Raw genomic sequence first — 8,724 nt, forward strand, 5'->3', positions numbered from 1 at the left:
AGGAGCAACCGGGACAGAATCCAGCACCCCAACTGGGACTAGAACCTGGGGTGCCAGTGCCACAGGCAGAGGATTAGCCAAGTGAGCCATAGTGCTGGCCAGATTTTATTTTTATTTTATTTTATTTTTATTTTTTGGTGAGAATAAAAAATGAACGAAAGAAATACGGAAACAAACAAATCAAAAACCAGAAAAAATGGAGGGAATTGCAGATGAATAATGGAATTATTGGGTGATGTGCCCAAAAGAATAAAACCAACCTTGAATTCCAGAAAGCCCAATCCTGTGCCCTGATTTAAAAAGAGGATTCATTCATCCAGTTACCTGAATTCCATTATCCTGCATGAAAACAAAATGCAACAGCACAGCATTCAATAAAAATAGTGAAATACACAACAGGTACATGACAAAACCCAAAGCAAAGAGCTGTAGCAAGATCTGATATTGAGTTAGCTGCAAGAGAACCGGATTTTTTTCATTTCATCCGCCCATAACTTCCCAAAGTGCTGAGGACTTCCATTTGTGTATAACCAGAAAATCACAAGCAAACTAGTTTTGGAGAAAAGTTAAATCCTTCTCTACTTCAAAAGGCTTAAATTTCATTTTCACAAACACAAAAATCATCTCGGTAAGTGTTGCTGGTAGATTTCAAACCATAAAAATCCAGTGTGTGTGCAGATTATAATGGATACTATGTGCAAACTGATGGATTTTTTTTTGTTGTAATAAAAAATGAATGAAAGAGATACGGAAACAAATATAAAACCAGAAAAATTGAAGGGAATTGCGATAAATAATGGAATTATGGGCTGATGTGCCCAAAACAATCAAACTAACCTTGAATTCCAGAAAGCCAAATCCTGTGCCCTGATTTAAAAAGACCACTCACCCAGTTACCTGAATTCCATTATCCAGCATGAAAACAAAATGCAACATCAGAACATTCATTAAAAATAGTGAAATATATGAAAAATATCAAAGAAAATCCACAGCAAAAAGGCTGTAGCAAGGGTTGATATTGAGTTAGCCACAAGAGAATCGGATTTTCTCATTTCATCCACCCATAACTGGCCAAATTGTTGAGGAATTCCGAATGATTTTCACCAGTTTTGGAGAAAATTAAAACCCTTCTCTTCTACAAAAGGCTTAAATATAATTTTCACAAACACAAAAATCATCTGTGTCAGTGTTGCCTGTAGATTTTCAACTACAAAACTCCAGTGTGTAGTGCGCTTTTGTATCATAATGGATACTATGTCCAAACTGCTGTTTTTTGGTCAGAATAAAAAACAAACGAAAGAGATATGGAAACAAATAAATCAAAAACCAGAAAAATGGAGGGAATTGCAGAGGAACAATGGAATTATTGACTGATGCACCCAAAACCATGAAACCAACCTTCAAATCCAGAAAGCGAAATCCTGTGCCCTGATTTAAAAAGATATTCATCCAGTTATATTAATTCCCTTTTCCATCAAGAAAACAATATGCAACATCATCACATTCATTTAAAATAGTGAAATACAAAAAAAATGCAAGAATCCCAAAAGCAAAGAGGCTGTAGCAAGAGCTGTACTGAATAATCCACAAGAGAACTGGATTTTTCTTGTATCTTCCACCCATAACTGGCCAAATTGCTGAAGAATCCTGTTTGAGTATAACCAGAAAGCTGAAGACAAACTCCTTTTGTAGAAAAATAAAATCCTTCTTTGTCGCTCCCCCATTCGCGGAGGAACGACACTGGACCCTGCGCTGTTCTTTTGTCTGCTTGGCCCTTCCCAGGTTTGCTGCTGGTCCTTCCCAGGTTGGCTGCCAGCCCCTCCACCTCCATGGAGGGGCGGTACCCCCTGCCACTTTCCCCGCTTCCGCGGAGGAGCGGCACACCACCGGCCGGCTCTCTCGGGGGCTGCTCAGGTGTTCCTTCAGATGTTCCTGGTTCATGTTGTCTCTCTCTTCCTTTATAGTCCTCTTCCACCAATCCCAACTCTGCTGCCCACATGCCCAGCACGCTGCTCTCCTCCAATCAGGAGCAGGATCAGCTCCTGCAGCTTATCAGTCAAATTGGCAAGAGGCAGCTGCGTAGAAGTTTACTCCTCCCCAGCGCCATCTTGTAGGAGAGCAGATGCATAGAATAAGTCTTAATTCCAGTAACTTAGTCTAGTCTCAGTTGCTCCCCACACTTCTTGTCTATTAAAGGATTAAATTTCATTTTCATAAACACAAAATTCATCTGGGTCACTATTACCTCTATATTTTGAACCATAAAAATCCATTGTTTAGTGTGTTTGTAAATCATAATGGATACTATGTCCAAACTACTGTGTTTTTGGTCAGAATAAAAAACAAAGGAAAGATAGATGGAAGCAAACAAATCAAAATCCAGAAAAAAATGGAGGAATTGCAGATGAATAATGGAAAAATCAGCTGATGTGCCCAAAACAATGAAACCAACCTTCAATTCCAGAAAGCAAAATCATGTGCCCTAATTTAAATAGACCATTCATCCAGTTACCTAAATGCCATTAGTAGAATGAAACAAAATGCAACATGAAAACATTCATTAAAAGTAGTGAAATACATGAAAAATATGAAGGAAAACCCGAAGCAAAGAGGCTGTAGCAAGATTTGACAATGAGTTATTCACAAGAGTATCAGATTGTTCTCGTTTCATCCACTCACATGGCCAAATTCTGAAGAATTCTGAATGAGTATAATGAGAAAATCGCTGGCAAATGCATTTTGGAGAAAAGTAAAATCCTTCTCTTCTAAGAAAGCCTTAAATTTCATTTTCACAAGCAAAAAAATGATCTGTGTCAGTGTTGTCAGGATAATTTGAACCCTAAAACTCCACTTTATAGTGTGCTTGTAGATCATAATTGATACTATGGCAAAACTGTTATTTTCTGGTCAGAATAAAAAACGAACGAAAGAGATATGGAAACAAACAAAATAAAAACCAGAAATAAATGGATGGAATTACAGATGCACAACAGAATAATGGGCTGATGTCCCCAAAACAATAAAACCAACCTTCAAATCCAGAAAGACAAATCCTGTGCTGTGACTTTAAACTCCATTCATCCAGTTATATGAATACAATTATCCATCAAGAAAACAAATGCAACATCATAACATTCATGAAAAATAGTGAAATACACAAAAACTATGCAAGAAAACCCAAAGCAAAGAGGCTGTAGCAAGAGCTGATATGGAGTTAGCCACAAGAGAATTGGATTTTTCTCCTTTCACCCACCCATAACTGGCCAAATTGCTGAGGAATTCTGATTGAGTATAACCAGAAAATCACAGACAAACTCATTATGGAGAAAAGTAAAATCCTTCTTGCCTATGAAAGGCTTAAGTTTCATTTTCACAAACACAAAATTCATCTGGGTTACTGTTGCCACTAGATTTTGAACCATAAAACTCCAGTTTGTAGTGTTTTTTTGTTTTTGTTTTTGTTTTTCATAATGGATACTGCATCCAATTTGCTGTGTTTTGGGTCAGAATAATAAACTAATGAAAGAGATACAGAAACAAACAAATCAAAAACCAGAAAAAATGGAGGGAATTGCAGATGAACAATGGAATTAAACACTGAGGGGCCCCCCAAAATAAAGACAACCTCAAATTCCAGAAAGCCAAATCCTGTGCCATGATTTTAAAAGTCCATTCATCCAGTTACCTGAGTTCCATTTTCAATCAAGGAAACTTGATTGCAACATCATAACATTCATTGAAAATACTGAAATACATGGAAAATATGCAAGAAAACACAAGGCAGATAGGTTGTAGCAAGATCTGATATTGAGTTAGCTACAAGAGAATCGGATTTTTCTTTTCTGATCCACCCATAACTGGCCAAATTGCCGAGGAATTCTGGTTGATTTTCACCAGATAATTACAGGCAAACAAGTTTTGGAGAAAAGTAAAATCCTTCACAACTATGAAAGTCTTAAATTTCATTCTCACAAACAGAAAAAGCATCTGGGTCAGTGTTGCCTGTAGATTTTGAACCATGAAACTCCAGTGTGTAGTGTGTTTGTATATCATAATGGATACTATGTCCAAACTGCTGGGTTTTTTTGGTCAGAATAGAAAATGAACGAAAGAGATAGGGCAACAAACAAATCAAAAACCAAAAACCAAAACAAAAAGGATGGAATTGCAGATGAACAATGGAATTATTGGCTGATACACCCAAAACAATAAAACTAACCTTGAATTCCAGAAAGCAAAATCCTGTGCATGATTTAAAAAGACCATTCACCCAGTGTCTGGAATGCCCTTATCCTTCAAGAAAAGAAAATGCAACATCAGAACATTCATTAAAAATAGTGAAATACCTGAAAAATATGCAAGAAAACCCAAAGCAAAGAGGCTCTAGGAAGATCTGATATTGAGATAGCCACAAGAGAATCAAATTTTCTCATTTCTTCCACCCATAACTGACCAAATTACTGAGGAATTCCGATTGGGTATAACCAGAAAATCACAGGCAAACTCATTTTGGAGGAAAGTAAAAACGTGCTCTTCAAGAAAGGCTTAAATTTCATTTTCATAAGCACAAAATTCATCTGGAGCAGTGTGGCATGTAGATTTTGAACCAAAAACTCCAGTTTGTAATGTGTTTGGATATCATAATGGATACTACATCAAAACTGTCATTTGCTTTGTCAAAATAAAAAATGAAATAAAGAAATATGGCAATAAATAAATAAATAAATAAATGGCAGAAAAAATGGAAAGAATTGCCGATGAACAATGAAACTATCGGCTGATGGGCCCTAAACAATAAAACCAGCCTTGAATTGCTAAAAGCCAAATCCTGTGCCCTGATTTAAAATGAACATTCATACAGTTACCTGAATACAATTATCCATCAAGAAAACAAATGCCACATTATAACATTCATGAAAAATAGTGAAATACACAAAAACTATGCAAGAAAACCCAAAGCAAAGAGGCTGTAGCAAGATCTGATATTGAGTTAGACTCAACAGAATCGGATTTTTCTCGGTTCATCCACCGATAACTGGCCAAATTGCTGAGGAATTCTGCTTGATTTTAACCAGAAAATTGCAGCCAAACTCCTCTTGGAGAGAACATTAAAACCCTTCTCTTCTATAAAAGGCTTAAATGTCATTGTCAAAATCACCAAAATTATGTGGGTGAGTATTGCCTGAGGATTTAGTACCATAAAACTCCAGTTTGTAGTGTGTTTGTATATCATAATCGATACTAAATCAAAACTGTAGTGGTTTTGGTTTTTTTGGTTTTTTTTTGGATACTAAATTAAAACTGTAGGGTTTTTGGGGGGGGGAGGGTGAGAATAAAAATGAACAAAAGAGATACGGCAACAAAGAAATCAAAAAACAGAAAAAAAGAAGGGAATTGCAGATGAACAATGGAATTATCAGCTGATATGCCCAAACAAATAAAACCAACCTTGAATTCCAGAAAACCAAATCCTGTGCCGTGATTTAAAAGACATTCATCCAGTTGCCTGAAATCGTTAACCAGAATGAAAAGAAAATGCAACATCAGAATATTTATTAAAAATAGTGAAATACATAAAAATATGCAAGAAAACCCAAAGCAAAGAGGCTTCAGAGAGCTGATACTGAGTTAGCCACAAAAGAATCATATTTTTCTCATTGCTTTCACCCAAACTGGCCAAACTGCTGAGGAATTCCGATTGAGTATAACAAGAAAATCGCAGGCAAACCTGTTGTGGAGAAAGTAAAATCCTCCTCATCTACAAAAGAATTAAAATTCATTTTTACAAACACAAAAATCATTGGGGTCAGTGTTGACGGTAGATTTTGAACCCTAAAATCCAGTTTGTAGTGTATTTGGATATCATAATGGATACTACATCAGAACTGTCATTTTTCTGTCAAAATAAAAAACGAAAGAAAGAAATGCAGCAACAAACACTAAAAACCAGAAGAAATGGAGATAATTGCAGATGAACAATGGAATTATCGGCTGATGTGCCCTTAACAATAAAAACAACCTTGAATTCCAGAAAGCCAAATCCTGTGACTGATTTTAAAAGACCATTCGTCCAATTACCTGAATTCAGTTATCCATCAAGAAAACAAAATGCAGCATCACAACATTCATTTAAAATACTGTACATGAAAATATGCAAGAAATCCCTAAACAAAAAGACTGTAGTAAGATCTGCTATAGAGTTAGCCACAAGAGAACCGGGTTTTTTTCATTTCATCCACCCATAACCAGCCAAATTGCTGAGGAATTCTGATTGAGTATAACCAGAAAATCACAGGCAAACTCATTTTAAGAAAAATTAAAACCCTTCACTTCTACAAAAGGCTTAAATTTCACTTTCACAAACACAAAATTCATCTGGGTGAGCATTGCCTTTAGATTTTGAACCCTAAATCTCCTGTTTGAAGTGTGCTTGTATATCATAATGCATACTTACTCCAAACTGCTGTTTGTCCCCCCCCCACCCCCCCGCTTTGGTCAGAATAAAAAAATGAATGAGATACAGAAATAAAACAAATCAAAAACCAGAAAAAAATGGAATTATCAGATGATGTGCTCAAAACACTGAAAACAACTTCAAATTCCAGAAAGCCAAATCCTGTGCCCTGATTTAAAAAGACAATTCTTCCAGTTACCTTAATTCCCTTTTCTATCAAGAAAACAAAATGAAGCATCATAACATTCATGAAAAATAGTGAAATACACAAAAACTATGCAAGAAAACCCAAAGCAAAGAGGCTGTAGCAAGAGCTGATATTGAGTTATCCACAAGAGAATCGGATTTTTCTCCTTTCATCCACCCATAACTGGCTAAATTGCTGAGGAATTCCGATTGAGTATAATCAGAAAATCGCAGGCAAACTCATTTTGGAGAAAAGTAAAATCCTTCTCTTCTATGAAAGGCTTAAATTTCATGTTCACAAACACAAGATTCACCTGGGTCAGTGTTGCATGTAGATTTTGGACAATAAAACTCCATTTGTAGTGTATTTGGATATCATAATGGATATTTATCTAAACTGTGGTGTTTTTTTTTTTTGGTCAAAATAAAATAACAAATGTTAGAGATATGGAAAAAAAATCAAAAACCAGGGAATTGCAGATGAACAATGGAATTATTGGCTGATAAATCCAAAACAATAAAAACCAGCCTTGAATTCCAGAAAGCCAAATGCTGTGCACTGATTTTTAAAAAAAAACATCCGGTTACCTGAATTCCATTATCCAGCATGAAAACAAAATGCAACATCAGAATATTTATGAAAAATAGTGATATACACAAAAACTATGCAAGAAAACCCAAAGCAAAGAGCTGTAGCAAAATCTGATATTGAGTAGCCACAGAGAATTGGATTTTTCTCATTTCATCCACCCATAACTGGCCAAATTGTTGAGGAATTCCAATTGATTTTAAGCAGAAAACTGCAGTCAAACTTGTTATGGAGTAAAGTAAAAACCTCTTCTATGAAAGGCTTAAATTTCATTTTCACAAACACAAAAAACATCTGGGTCAGTGTTGCATATAGATTTTGAACCATAAAACTCTAGTTTGTAGTGCCTTTGGATATCATAATGGATACTACATCAAAACTGTGGGGTTTTTTGTTTGGTCAGAACAAAAAAAAATGAACAAAATGGATTCAGAAACAAACAAATCAAAAACCAGAGAAAATGGAGGGAATTGCAGATGAACAGTGGAATTATCAGCTGATGTGCCCAAAACAGTGAAACCAACCTCGAATTCCAGAAAGTGGAATCCTGTGCCCTGATTTAAAATGACCATTCATCCTGTTACCTGAATTCCATTATCCAGCAGGTAAACAAAATGTAACATCATAACATTCATTATAAATGGTGAAATACAAGAGAAGTGTGTGAGAAAACCCAAAGAAAAGAGATGTAGGGCTGGTGCTGCGGCTCACTAGGCTAATCCTCTGCCTTGCAGCACCGGCACACCAGGTTCTAGTCCCAGTCAGGTCTTCAGATTCTGTCCCAGTTGCCCCTCTTCCAGGCCAGCTCTCTGCTGTGGCCAGGGAGTGCAGTGGAGGATGGCCCAAGTGCTTGGGCCCTGCATCCCATGGGAGACCAGGAGAAGCACCTGGCTCCTGCCATCGGATCAGCGCGGTGCACCAGCCACAGTGCGCTGGCCGTGGTGACCATTGGAGGGTGAACCAATGGCAAAGGAAGACCTTTCTCTCTGTCTCTCTCTCACTGTCCACTCTGCCTGTCAAAAAATAAAAATAAAAAAAATAAAAAAAGAAATGTAGCAAGATCTCATATTGAATTAGCTACAAAAGAATTGGCGTTTTTACATTTCATCCATCCACACCTGGCCAACTTGCTGTAGAATTCCGATGCAGTATAACCAGAAAATCACAGGTAAACTCATTTTGGAGAAAAGTAAAAGCTTTCTCTTCTATGAAAGTGTTAAATTATATTTTCACAAACATAAAAATCATTTCATCAGTGTTGCCTCTAGATTATGAAGCATAAAATTCCAGTTTGTATTGTGTTTGTGTATCATAATGGATACTACATCCAAACTGCTGTTTTTTTTTGTTAGAATAGAAAACGAAAGAAAGAGATACAGCAATAAATTAAAAACCAGAAAAAATAGAAGGAATTGCAGATGAACAATGGAATTATCAGCTAATGTGCCCAAAACAATAAAATCAACCATCAATTCCAGAAAGCCAAATCCTGTGC

The sequence above is a fragment of the Oryctolagus cuniculus genome, chromosome 2 (genome assembly GCF_051225735.1).
Source record: "Oryctolagus cuniculus isolate XC-2025 breed Fujian yellow rabbit chromosome 2, ASM5122573v1, whole genome shotgun sequence".
Lineage (NCBI taxonomy): Eukaryota > Metazoa > Chordata > Mammalia > Lagomorpha > Leporidae > Oryctolagus > Oryctolagus cuniculus.